The sequence below is a fragment of the Pleurodeles waltl genome, chromosome 12 (genome assembly GCF_031143425.1).
Source record: "Pleurodeles waltl isolate 20211129_DDA chromosome 12, aPleWal1.hap1.20221129, whole genome shotgun sequence".
Classification (NCBI taxonomy): domain Eukaryota; kingdom Metazoa; phylum Chordata; class Amphibia; order Caudata; family Salamandridae; genus Pleurodeles; species Pleurodeles waltl.
Window position 1 is genome coordinate 1,014,675 of NC_090451.1, and position 13,529 is coordinate 1,028,203.

The 13,529-nt window shown below is 39.0% G+C and overlaps 3 non-coding genes across 3 annotated transcripts; all 3 read left to right on the plus strand.

The window, feature by feature from the left end:
- The first annotated feature begins 3,131 nt into the window (after nucleotides 1-3,131).
- Nucleotides 3,132-3,213, plus strand: TRNAS-GCU (transfer RNA serine (anticodon GCU)). Its single transcript has one exon. It is a non-coding gene; the product is annotated as a tRNA-Ser (tRNA).
- Nucleotides 3,214-8,447: 5,234 nt separating this feature from the next.
- On the plus strand, nucleotides 8,448-8,529 carry TRNAS-GCU (transfer RNA serine (anticodon GCU)). The gene has a single exon. It is a non-coding gene; the product is annotated as a tRNA-Ser (tRNA).
- Nucleotides 8,530-9,034: 505 nt separating this feature from the next.
- On the plus strand, nucleotides 9,035-9,116 carry TRNAL-AAG (transfer RNA leucine (anticodon AAG)). Its single transcript has one exon. It is a non-coding gene; the product is annotated as a tRNA-Leu (tRNA).
- The last annotated feature ends 4,413 nt before the right edge of the window (nucleotides 9,117-13,529 follow it).

Below are 13,529 nucleotides of genomic sequence, written 5' to 3' on the forward strand. Positions count from 1 at the left end.
TGTTATTTGGGGATAGTTTTCCCAAAGATATATCAACTTGACGATTTGAAAAGGTTACCAAAATTGTCTGAATTACATCGTACTAGACATAAGAAAGAGACTGCTGCTGGTGTAGTAGGAGACATATTTGGGACGATAATTTCTTCAGTGGGAGTTATTATGAACTCCATAAAGATTCAAAAGTTGTCTACTATTGAGGATAACATGCTGACAAACTTTTCAGGGGCTATACTCCTGATGGATACTGAACATGCTGCAGAGGGGGCTATGACTCTTCAAAACAGGCTTGCTTTAGACATTCTTTTAGTGAAAAATGGCAGAGTTTGTAGATTGCTCAATGGGTGTAATTGTTGCGCTTACATACCAGATAATAGTAATGAGATTAGAAGTATGCTTACTAACTTGACTAGGGATAGTACGGACTTGAAGGATTTGAAAGAACCAGGTGTTTGGAAAAAGGTTGGGAAAGGATTTGCTTCAGTGGGAAATTGGATTAGTAACATTTGGCATGGGATATTGTCTAAAATAATACAGGGGATATTGATTGTTATAGATTGCTTATTTGGATCATGGGTGGCATGTAAAATTAGTAAAAGAATAAAATTGAAGATGGCGAAAAATAATAGGAGGAGGGAAGAAAAACAAAGGGAAAAATGATTCAGGGCAAGATCAAAGGGGAAACCAAGAAGGGAAGAGATTGATATGAGGGAATGTTAGTATGTAAAATTAGTAGGGAAGATTTGTGTGATGACAAGAGTCATCAGAGGAGGGATTGCTGGAGTGTGTCTTTTAAAATTAATATTAACATGAAAAGCTTACTATATATTGTGTAATGAAGCTGCATAAAAAATGTGTTAAAGTAGAAATAATGCACACGTTTGAAATGTGCCCACGGGGAGTGGCTACCAATGTATACGAAGACTAATGAAAGTTATTAATGCTGAATTAATTATGTACTAATGTTTTTAATTTATATTAACATATCAAAATTGGAGTTATGTATTAGGAGTTTGTTCATTAAGCAGTAGGCCTTAGTTTATCGAAGGTCTGTGCCTAGCTGCCTGGTCTCATATTAAACTGTCTTTTTCTAACGTGCAATGTGCTATTTTCCTGAAGGACATGAAACTGTACTTTCCCAAAAGCTAGAGATGTGTGTAGCTGTAGTAAATTCTTTTTCATGGGACCCTACTTGCTCAAGGAGACATTCTTGCTGAATGCAACAGTGTAATTTGTAACAGGTGCAAGGCTGCCTGGAGTAGGAGAAAACAATGGAACTACTGACTGTAGCGTAAAATTTAACTTTTCTTACCTGACATTCCAACCGATGAAAACGTCAATAACATGGGCCAATCAACGACATGAGAACTGTGGTTTGTGTAAAACTCTGGTGAAGATTATTGGACAGAGATGGCGATGCACCAATGATTATCCATTGAGGAATTAGGAGTAAATTAGACAGTTTTGATTTAACCACATGACCCGAGGAGAAATCAGGCATTTATTGGACATTCCACTCCAAGCCATTCTTTGCCATTCTACTGAGCCATTTAGGCCATTTCGTTTGAGACTTTGCCGTTTGTTCGCCCTGTTACTCTAAACCACCCTTTACTTATTCCTTACCTGATACTTACTTCTCCTCTATATGAGGGAAGTTCTTGTTCCTTAGCTTTGCCATATTGATACTTTGCCCTGTCTTTTCTTTGCTGATGATGCAAACGACTGATGTCCCGAGGACGAAGAATGACGATGTTTGCTGATCCGTTGGATGGGTAACTATCTGATGAAAATTGTAATTGTCTGTTTGCCTTTTCTTTCTAGGTACCAACGCTCTTTGATAGAGGCCATAGTTAGATGTTTTCCAAATTTGTGTTTGCTAAATTGTTTTGCATGAAGCCCAACTTGCTGATGCTAATATGAGGATATTTAAGGTGTTCACTAAAATCTGACGCAAATAGACAAATGATTGAGTTCTTGCTTTGTTGAACCATGCACTACTGAGACTTTGCTAAGTTGCTTCTTAATAATTATGTGTTAATACTGAGTGAATATTCTCTATGCATTGATTAATTGCGTTTCTAATTGCAAATCTGAAGAGTTACTAATGAGATGAATTGCTGATGAGATTAACAGAAATTACTTTAGATTGTAACCAGTAGGGAAATAAATATCCTAACACTTAACTAAATTGGTGTGGTTATTCATGACTGAAAGATCATGGGGTGTTCACTTTATTGACTCTCATTAAAGGTTATTGATTAGCATGCTGATTAGTTATTGCGATTGTTGTTGAGATATTGATCTATTGATTTGTGATGCCAAAAGACATCTCGTACTGGGAAGTCCCCGAACCTGGTCTAAAAGGTTCATCGACCTAGGCGTGTCTCCTTGTAAGTTTACTTATCAAGGCTCTGACGCGCCTTCACTAATAAAAAGTAATCTGATCGCTTGCTGCGGAGTCATCGTCAACAAAAACTACCAAAATATTACTTCAATGTATTGTAATTACGACTGCCTCAGTTTTATGCATTACGTGAGTAGTCGGACAGCAATTTATTTAGCGCAAAAATATTTCTTGTTGATGCACGTACGTTTTTTAACTGAAGTGTCATAGCTATAGCGGCAATACTCCCAGTTTAGGTGGTTTTATAAACTAAGTTTTACTTTCTCCTACTTAAAACTTTTTGCAGAACAATGCACATTAAATGGGAAGGCAGTTTTCCTTAATTGTGTACTATTTGCTGCCTAATGTTGACATGTAAGCACACCACCAATAACTGACACCTAGAGACTCGAAAGCGCCATACCAGTACAATATTTGTATGATATTGCACTTTAAATCCACGTTCAACTGAATTAAAGCAATCTTAGCTCATTTGAGGGTAGTGTGATAGTACATCACATATGGCTAGAACACGTTTGGAAAGTGTAATTTTCATGATTACATTACATTTAACATATAAATTCAAGCTGAAGTAGGGATGGACAACAAGGTCGTATAGAGCAAAGCTGAAGACAGCAAGTTACCATAACAATCTGTAAATATATGCTCTTTATTATGTTTAGACAACTATCACCTAATAGAACACATTTTGGCTACCATATTTTGTTCTCCTGAAACATGGTATTTTGAAGACGAGGTGGCCGAGTGGTTAAGGCGATGGACTGCTAATCCATTGTGCTCTGCACGCGTGGGTTCGAATCCCATCCTTGTCGGTTTATTGTTCCGTCTTTAGTATGTGGTAGGGCTGGGTTAACCCTATTTTATGTGAAAGTTAAATGACATATCCCATGGTATTTCCGGCAGTACAACGGCTCAGTTTGGAAACACCGCTCAGTTGAGTACTGTGCTTAGGCATTACTGTAAACAGCGCCAGCCGTGTTCTGCTCATGAATCACAAAATCTTTCCTGAGGCGGAGGGTTGGTAAGTTGAGGGACGTAGATAGTTTGATTCCTTATCCTTAAAGAAAGAGAACCAGCGCATGCGGGACGCCAATGTAAGGGTTGTCTTCCTACGGACTCTCAGGACTGGCGCTCCCTGACACCTCCCATGGCCCGGGGCCAATCCTGACCTACTGAATGTATCACATGCCTGCTGCTGTTGGCGTTGACTTTCCTAGGATCACTTCACAGGCTATACACCCTTATTCTCCAACTCCCCTATACAACAGAACATCTCAATTCAGAAAGCTTACAGAAACAGGTTTGCACAGGGTAGTGTGGCCGAGTGGTCTAAGGCGCTGGATTAAGGCTCCAGTCTGTTTGGAAGCGTGGCTTCGAATCCCACCACTGCCAGTATTTTTCAACTCACAAACGTATTTTGTCTGCATCAGTGTCTCACTCTCTGCCTTCTGCACCTACGATCCACATAGCGAGAGGTGAGACTATGTAAAGTGGTGACATATATATATAAGGGTAGCCAGACAGTGGGACCGAGCCTTCATATTTTAAAAAACCACAACCTAAGGAGACAAGAATTGTATCGGTAAACAAACCAGCTGTCTTGAAGTCTAACTATAGAGGCGACGAGAGGGGTCACTGTGATGCTGAAAGTTCAGTGAGTGTAAACAGTAGAACACTGTGTGATACGTTTCCTTGCAGTGATGACAGCTCGCGTTTCTAAAGCAGAGAGCAAACATACAATGGGGAAGAAGAATAAATAAGGAAAGACATATATTATATGCAGACTGTTATTATACTTTGCTTTTCACCTGTAACTCGCTCAACTGTCGGTGAATGCTGCGTTACCCCGCATAGCCAGGTCACCACAGCGGGTGTCCACAGTGTTTGGCCAAGTTACTATAGTTGTGAGCTTGTAGATGTCGGGTAGCGTGGCTGAGCAGGCTAAACTGGCTACATTTAGGCTCCAGTCTCTCTGGAGCCGTGGGCTTGAATCCCAACACTTTAAGTTTACTTGAACCAAATACTTTTGCAAAAAAGGTTTATGTAATAAATATTCATTAGGTTCGTGGTTGTGAGTATGACACTAATGGATAAAAGTGGGACTAACAATGCTACAATTCCTGAGACTACCACTGCACTAACAGGCTGGGAGAGGTTTGAGCTGGATACAAGATACTTGCATGAGGGAACTAACTCGAAAGGGGAACTATCCACTGATGTTTTCTATCGCTTGCTGAGTGAGTATGTTGACACAATGGATGCAAAAGATTGTTTTGTGTGTACACAGATTCCTGTTTCGGTACAAGAGGGGGTTACCTATCATAGACTGTCATTAACATATGGGATAGCTTGTAGTCTGTTACTAACAAGATTCTATAACCAGGAAGAGATTCAATATTTTTACTCAAATCATGATCTTGTGTTTTCTAATGTGCCTATCATAGAGGATGTGAGTGGGGTAGCTAAGTACTATAGCATAAAGTTAGTTAAAGGATTCTTTCAGGCGACATTAACAATTAGTACATCTTATGCACACCACAATAATTTGACATGTTTGCTTACACCTGTAGAGAAAATCTTTTTAGATCACACGGAAGAGAGAAGAAGGGCATTGAAGGGTAAACTAGAGAACGGATTACAGCAACGGGCCTTTGCTAGTAGTGACGGTTATAGTGCAATTAGAGAACAAGGGAAGTTAGCTTTAGACGCACTACATGTAGGAAAGCTTTGCATATCCAAGACCAAATCATACTATGACAATGTGTTTGTGGGAATGAGTGAATGTAAGCATGTGTTTTTGTTTCAGAGTAAATGGACGTTCATGTTAAATGGACAGGATCCAGCAATCCCCGGGATTTATTATATATGTGGACTTAATGCTTATTACCATCTTCCAAAGGGATAGTATAGAACATGTTATTTGGGGATAGTTTTCCCAAAGATATATCAACTTGACGATTTGAAAAGGTTACCAAAATTGTCTGAATTACATCGTACTAGACATAAGAAAGAGACTGCTGCTGGTGTAGTAGGAGACATATTTGGGACGATAATTTCTTCAGTGGGAGTTATTATGAACTCCATAAAGATTCAAAAGTTGTCTACTATTGAGGATAACATGCTGACAAACTTTTCAGGGGCTATACTCCTGATGGATACTGAACTTGCTGCGGAGGGGGCTATGACTCTTCAAAACAGGCTTGCTTTAGACATTCTTTTAGTGAAAAATGCCAGAGTTTGTAGATTGCTCAATGGGTGTAATTGTTGCGCTTACATACCAGATAATAGTAATGAGATTAGAAGTATGCTTACTAACTTGACTAGGGATAGTACGGACTTGAAGGATTTGAAAGAACCAGGTGTTTGGAAAAAGGTTGGGAAAGGATTTGCTTCAGTGGGAAATTGGATTAGTAAAATTTGGCATGGGATATTGTCTAAAATAATACAGGGGATATTGATTGTTATAGATTGCTTATTTGGATCATGGGTGGCATGTAAAATTAGTAAAAGAATAAAATTGAAGATGGCGAAAAATAATAGGAGGAGGGAAGAAAAACAAAGGGAAAAATGATTCAGGGCAAGATCAAAGGGGAAACCAAGAAGGGAAGAGATTGATATGAGGGAATTTTAGTATGTAAAATTAGTAGGGAAGATTTGTGTGATGACAAGAGTAATCAGAGGAGGGATTGCTGGAGTGTGTCTTTTAAAATTAATATTAACATGAAAAGCTTACAATATATTGTGTAATGAAGCTGCATAAAAAATGTGTTAACGTAGAAATAATGCACACGTTTGAAATGTGCCCACGGGGAGTGGCTACCAATGTATACGAAGACTAATGAAATTTATTAATGCTGAATTAATTATGTACTAATGTTTTTAATTTGTATTAACGTATCAAAATTGGAGTTATGTATTAGGAGTTTGTTCATTAAGCAGTAGGCCTTAGTTTATCGAAGGTCTGTGCCTAGCTGCCTGGTCTCATATTAAACTGTCTTTTTCTAACGTGCAATGTGCTATTTTCCTGAAGGACATGAAACTGTACTCTCCCAAAAGCTAGAGATGTGTGTAGCTGTAGTAAATTCTTTCTCATGGGACCCTACTTGCTCAAGGAGACATTCTTGCTGAATGCAACAGTGTAATTTGTAACAGGTGCAAGGCTGCCTGGAGTAGGAGAAAACAATGGAACTACTGACTGTAGCGTAAAATGTAACTTTTCTTACCTGACATTCCAACCGATGAAAACGTCAATAACATGGGCCAATCAACGAAATGAGAATTGTGGTTTGTGTAAAACTCTGGTGAAGATTATTGGACAGAGATGGCGATGCACCAATGATTATCCATTGAGGAATTAGGAGTAAATTAGACAGTTTTGATTTAACCACATGACCCTAGGAGAAATCAGGCATTTATTGGACATTCCACTCCAAGCCATTCTTTGCCATTCTACTGAGCCATTTAGGCCATTTCGTTTGAGACTTTGCCGTTTGTTCGCCCTGTTACTCTAAACCACCCTTTACTTATTCCTTACCTGATACTTACTTCTCCTCTATATGAGGGAAGTCCTTGTTCCTTAGCTATGCCATACTGATACTTTGCCCTGTCCTTTCTTTGCTGATGATGCAAACGACTGATGTCCCGAGGACGAAGACTGATGCTGTTTGCTGATCCGTTGGATGGGTAACTATCTGATGAAAATTGTAATTGTCTGTTTGCCTTTTCTTTCTAGGTACCAACTGCTCTTTGATAGAGGCCATAGTTAGATGTTTTCCAAATTTGTGTTTGCTAAATTGTTTTGCATGAAGCCCAACTTGCTGATGCTAATATGAGGTTATTTAAGGTGTTCACTAAAATCTGACGCAAATAGACAAATGATTGAGTTCTTGCTTTGTTGAACCATGCACTACTGAGACTTTGCTAAGTTGCTTCTTAATAATTATGTGTTAATACTGAGTGAATATTCTCTATGCATTGATTAATTGCGTTTCTAATTGCAAATCTGAAGAGTTACTAATGAGATGTATTGCTGATGAGATTAACAGAAATGACTTTAGATTGTAACCAGTAGGGAAATAAATATCCTAACACTTAACTAAATTGGTGTGGTTATTCATGACTGAACGATCATGGGGTGTTCACTTTATTGACTCTCATTAAAGGTTATTGATTAGCATGCTGATTAGTTATTGCGATTGTTGTTGAGATATTGATCTATTGATTTGTGATACCAAAAGACATCTCGTACTGGGAAGTCCCCGAACCTGGTCTAAAAGGTTCATCGACCTAGGCGTGTCTCCTTGTAAGTTTACTTATCAAGGCTCTGACGCGCCTTCACTAATAAAAAGTAATCTGATCGCTTGCTGCGGAGTCATCGTCAACAAAAACTACCAAAATATTACTTCAATGTATTGTAATTACGACTGCCTCAGTTTTATGCATTACGTGAGTAGTCGGACAGCAATTTATTTAGCGCAAAAATATTTCTTGTTGATGCACGTATGTTTTTTAACTGAAGTGTCATAGCTGTAGCGGCAATACTCCCAGTTTAGGTGGTTTTATAAACTAAGTTTTACTTTCTCCTACTTAAAACTTTTTGCAGAACAATGCACATTAAATGGGAAGGCAGTTTTCCTTAATTGTGTACTATTTGCTGCCTAATGTTGACATGTAAGCACACCACCAATAACTGACACCTAGAGACTCGAAAGCGCCATACCAGTACAATATTTGTATGATATTGCACTTTAAATCCACGTACAACTGAATTAAAGCAATCTTAGCTCATTTGAGGGTAGTGTGATAGTACATCACATATGGATAGAACACGTTTGGAAAATGTAATTTTCATGATTACATTACATTTAACATATAAATTCAAGCTGAAGTAGGGATGGACAACAAGGTCGTATAGAGCAAAGCTGAAGACAACAAGTTACCATAACAATCTATAAATATATCCTCTTTATTATGTTTAGACAACTATCACCTAATAGAACACATTTTGGCTACCATATTTTGTACTCCTGAAACATGGTGTTTTGAAGACGAGGTGGCTGAGTGGTTAAGACGATGGACTGCTAATCCATGGTGCTCTGCACGCGTGGGTTCGAATCCCATCCTCGTTGGTTTATTGTTCCGTCTTTAGTTTTTAGTATGTGGTAGGGCTGGGTTAACCCTATTTTATGTGAAAGTTAAATGACATATCCCATGGTATTTCCGGCTGTACAACGGCTCAGTTTGGAAACACCGCTCAGTTGAGTACTGTGCTTAGGCATTACTGTAAACAGCGCCAGCCGGGTTCTGCTCATGAATCACAAAATCTTTCCTGAGGCGGAGGGTTAGTAAGTTGAGGGACGTAGATCGTTTGATTCCTTATCCTTAAAGAAAGAGAAGCAGCGCGTGCGGGACGCCAATGTAAGGGTTGTCTTCCTACGGACTCTCAGGACTGGCACTCCCTGACACCTCCCATGGCCCGGGGCCAATCCTGACCTACTGAATGTATCACGTGCCTGCTGCTGTTGGCGTTGACTTTCCTAGGATCACTTCACAGGCTATACACCCTTAGACTCCAACTCCCCTATACAACAGAACATCTCACTTCAGAAAGCTTACAGAAACAGGATTGCACATGGTAGTGTGGCTGAGCGGTCTAAGGCGCTGGATTAAGGCTCCAGTCTCTTTGGAGGCGTGGGTTCGAATCCCACCGCTGCCAGTATTTTTCAACTCACAAACGTATTTTGTCTGCATCAGTGTCTCACTCTCTGCCTTCTGCACCTACGATCCACATAGCGAGAGGTGAGACTATGTAAAGTGGTGACGTATATATATAAGGGTAGCCAGACAGTGGGACCGAGCCTTCTTACTTTAAAAAAACACAACCTAAGGTGACAAGAATTGTATCGGTAAACAAACCAGCTGTGTTGAAGTCTAACTATAGAGGCGACGAGAGGGGTCACTGTGATGCTGAAAGTTCAGTGAGTGTAAACAGTAGAACGCTGTGTGATACGTTTCCTTGCAGTGGTGACAGCTCGCGTCTCTAAAGCAGAGAGCAAACATACAATGGGGAAGAAGAATAAATAAGGAAAGACATATATTATATGAAGACAGTTATTATACTTTGCTTTTCACCTGTTACTCGCTCAACTGTCGGTGAATGCTGCGTTACCCCGCATAGCCAGGTCACCACATCGGGTGTCCACAGTGTTTGGCCAAGTTACTATAGTTGTGAGCTTGTAGATGTGAGGTAGCGTGGCTGAGCAGGCTAAACTGGCTAGATTTAGGCTCCAGTCTCTCTGGAGCCGTGGGCTTGAATCCCAACACTTTAAGTTTACTTGAACCAAATACTTTTGCAAAAAAGGTTCATGTAATAAATATTCATTAGGGTCGTGGTTGTGAGTATGACACTAATGGATAAAAGTGGGACTAACAATGCTACAATTCCTGAGACTACCACTGCACTAACAGCCTGGGAGAGGTTTGAGCTGGATACAAGATACTTGCATGAGGGAACTAACTCGAAAGGGGAACTATCCACTGATGTTTTCTATCGCTTGCTGAGTGAGTATGTTGACACAATGGATGCAAAAGTTTGTTTTGTGTGTACACAGATTCCTGTTTCGGTACAAGAGGGGGTTACCTATCATAGACTGTCATTAACATATGGGATACGTTGTAGTCTGTTACTAACAAGATTCTATAACCAGGAAGAGATTCAATATTTTTACTCAAATCATGATCTTCTGTTTTCTAATGTGCCTATCATAGAGGATGTGAGTGGGGTAGCTAAGTACTATAGCATAAAGTTAGTTAAAGGATTCTTTCAGGCAACATTAACAATTAGTACATCTTATGCACACCACAATAATTTGACATGTTTGCTTACACCTGTAGAGAAAAGCTTTTTAGATCACACGGAAGAGAGAAGAAGGGCATTGAAGGGTAAACTAGAGAAAGGATTACAGCAACGGGCCTTTGCTAGTAGTGACGGTTATAGTGCAATTAGAGAACAAGGGAAGTTAGCTTTAGACGCACTACATGTAGGAAAGCTTTGCATATCCAAGACCAAATCATACTATGACAATGTGTTTGTGGGAATGAGTGAATGTAAGCGTGTGTTTTTGTTTCAGAGTAAATGGACGTTCATGTTAAATGGACAGGATCCAGCAATCCCCGGGATTTATTATACATGTGGACTTAATGCTTATTACCGTCTTCCAAAGGGATAGTATGGGACATGTTATTTGGGGATAGTTTTCCCAAAGATATATCAACTTGACGATTTGAAAAGGTTACCAAAATTGGCTGAATTACATCGTACTAGACATAAGAAAGAGACTGCTGCTGGTGTAGTAGGAGACATATTTGGGACGATAATTTCTTCAGTGGGAGTTATTATGAACTCCATAAAGATTCAAAAGTTGTCTACTATTGAGGATAACATGCTGACAAACTTTTCAGGGGCTATACTCCTGATGGATACTGAACATGCTGCGGAGGGGGCTATGACTCTCCAAAACAGGCTTGCTTTAGACATTCTTTTAGTGAAAAATGGCAGAGTTTGTAGATTGCTCAATGGGTGTAATTGTTGCGCTTACATACCAGATAATAGTAATGAGATTAGAAGTATGCTTACTAACTTGACTAGGGATAGTACGGACTTGAAGGATTTGAAAGAACCAGGTGTTTGGAAAAAGGTTTGTAAAGGAGTTGCTTCAGTGGGAAATTGGATTAGTAACATTTAGCATGGGATATTGTCTAAAATAATACAGGGGATATTGATTGTTATAGATTGCTTATTTGGATCATGGGTGGCATGTAAAATTAGTAAAAGAATAAAATTGAAGATGGCGAAAAATAATAGGAGGAGGGAAGAAAAACAAAGGGAAAAATGATTCAGGGCAAGATCAAAGGGGAAACCAAGAAGGGAAGAGATTGATATGAGGGAATTTAAGTATGTAAAATTAGTAGGGAAGATTTGTGTGATGACAAGAGTCATCAGAGGAGGGATTGCTGGAGTGTGTCTTTTAAAATTAATATTAACATGAAAAGCTTACAATATATTGTGTAATGAAGCTGCATAAAAAATGTGTTAACGTAGAAATAATGCACACGTTTGAAATGTGCCCACGGGGAGTGGCTACCAATGTATACGAAGACTGATGAAAGTTATAAATGCTGAATTAATTATGTACTAATGTTTTTAATTTGTATTAACATATCAAAATTGGAGTTATGTATTAGGAGTTTGTTCATTAAGCAGTAGGCCTCAGTTTATCGAAGGTCTGTGCCTAGCTGCCTGGTCTCATATTAAACTGTCTTTTTCTAACGTGCAATGTGCTATTTTCCTGAAGGACATGAAACTGTACTTTCCCAAAAGCTAGAGATGTGTGTAGCTGTAGTAAATTCTTTCTCATGGGACCCTACTTGCTCAAGGAGACATTCTTGCTGAATGCAACAGTGTAATTTGTAACAGGTGCAAGGCTGCCTGGAGTAGGAGAAAACAATGGAACTACTGACTGTAGCGTAAAATGTAACTTTTCTTACCTGACATTCCAACCGATGAAAACGTCAATAACATGGGCCAATCAACGACATGAGAACTGTGGTTTGTGTAAAACTCTGGTGAAGATTATTGGACAGAGATGGCGATGCACCAATGATTATCCATTGAGGAATTAGGAGTAAATTAGACAGTTTTGATTTAACCACATGACCCGAGGAGAAATCAGGCATTTATTGGACATTCCACTCCAAGCCATTCTTTGCCATTCTTCTGAGCCATTTAGGCCATTTCGTTTGAGACTTTGCCGTTTGTTCGCCCTGTTACTCTAAACCACCCTGCACTAATTCCTTACCTGATACTTACTTCTCCTCTATATGAGGGAAGTTCTTGTTCCTTAGCTATGCCATACTGATACTTTGCCCTGTCCTTTCTTTGCTGATGATGCAAACGACTGATGTCCCGAGGACGAAGAATGACGATGTTTGCTGATCCGTTGGATGGGTAACTATCTGATGAAAATTGTAATTGTCTGTTTGCCTTTTCTTTCTAGGTACCAACGCTCTTTGATAGAGGCCATAGTTAGATGTTTTCCAAATTTGTGTTTGCTAAATTGTTTTGCATGAAGCCCAACATGCTGATGCTAATACGAGGTTATTTAAGGTGTTCACTAAAATCTGACGCAAATAGACAAATGACTGAGTTCTTGCTTTGTTGAACCATGCACTACTGAGACTTTGCTAAGTTGCTTCTTAATAATTATGTGTTAATACTGAGTGAATATTCTCTATGCATTGATTAATTGCGTTTCTAATTGCAAATCTGAAGAGTTACTAATGAGATGAATTGCTGATGAGATTAACAGAAATGACTTTAGATTGTAACCAGTAGGGAAATAAATATCCTAACACTTAACTAAATTGGTGTGGTTATTCATGACTGAAAGATCATGGTGTGTTCACTTTATTGACTCTCATTAAAGGTTATTGATTAGCATGCTGATTAGTTATTGCGATTGTTGTTGAGATATTGATCTATTGATTTGTGATGCCAAAAGACATCTCGTACTGGGAAGTCCCCGAACCTGGTCTAAAAGGTTCATCGACCTAGGCGTGTCTCCTTGTAAGTTTACTTATCAAGGCTCTGACGCGCCTTCACTAATAAAAAGTAATCTGATCGCTTGCTGCGCAGTCATCGTCAACAAAAACTACCAAAATATTACTTCAATGTATTGTAATTACGACTGCCTCAGTTTTATGCATTACGTGAGTAGTCGGACAGCAATTTATTTAGCGCAAAAATATTTCTTGTTGATGCATGTACGTTTTTAAACTGAAGTGTCATAGCTGTAGCGGCAATACTCCCAGTTTAGGTGGTTTTATAAACTAAGTTTTACTTTCTCCTACTTAAAACTTTTTGCAGAACAATGCACATTAAATGGGAAATCAGTTTTCCTTAATTGTGTACTATTTGCTGCCTAATGTTGACATGTAAGCACACCACCAATAACTGACACCTAGAGACTCGAAAGCGCCATACCAGTACAATATTTGTATGATATTGCACTTTAAATCCACGTACAACTGAATTAAAGCAATCTTAGCTCATTTGAGGGTAGTGTGATAG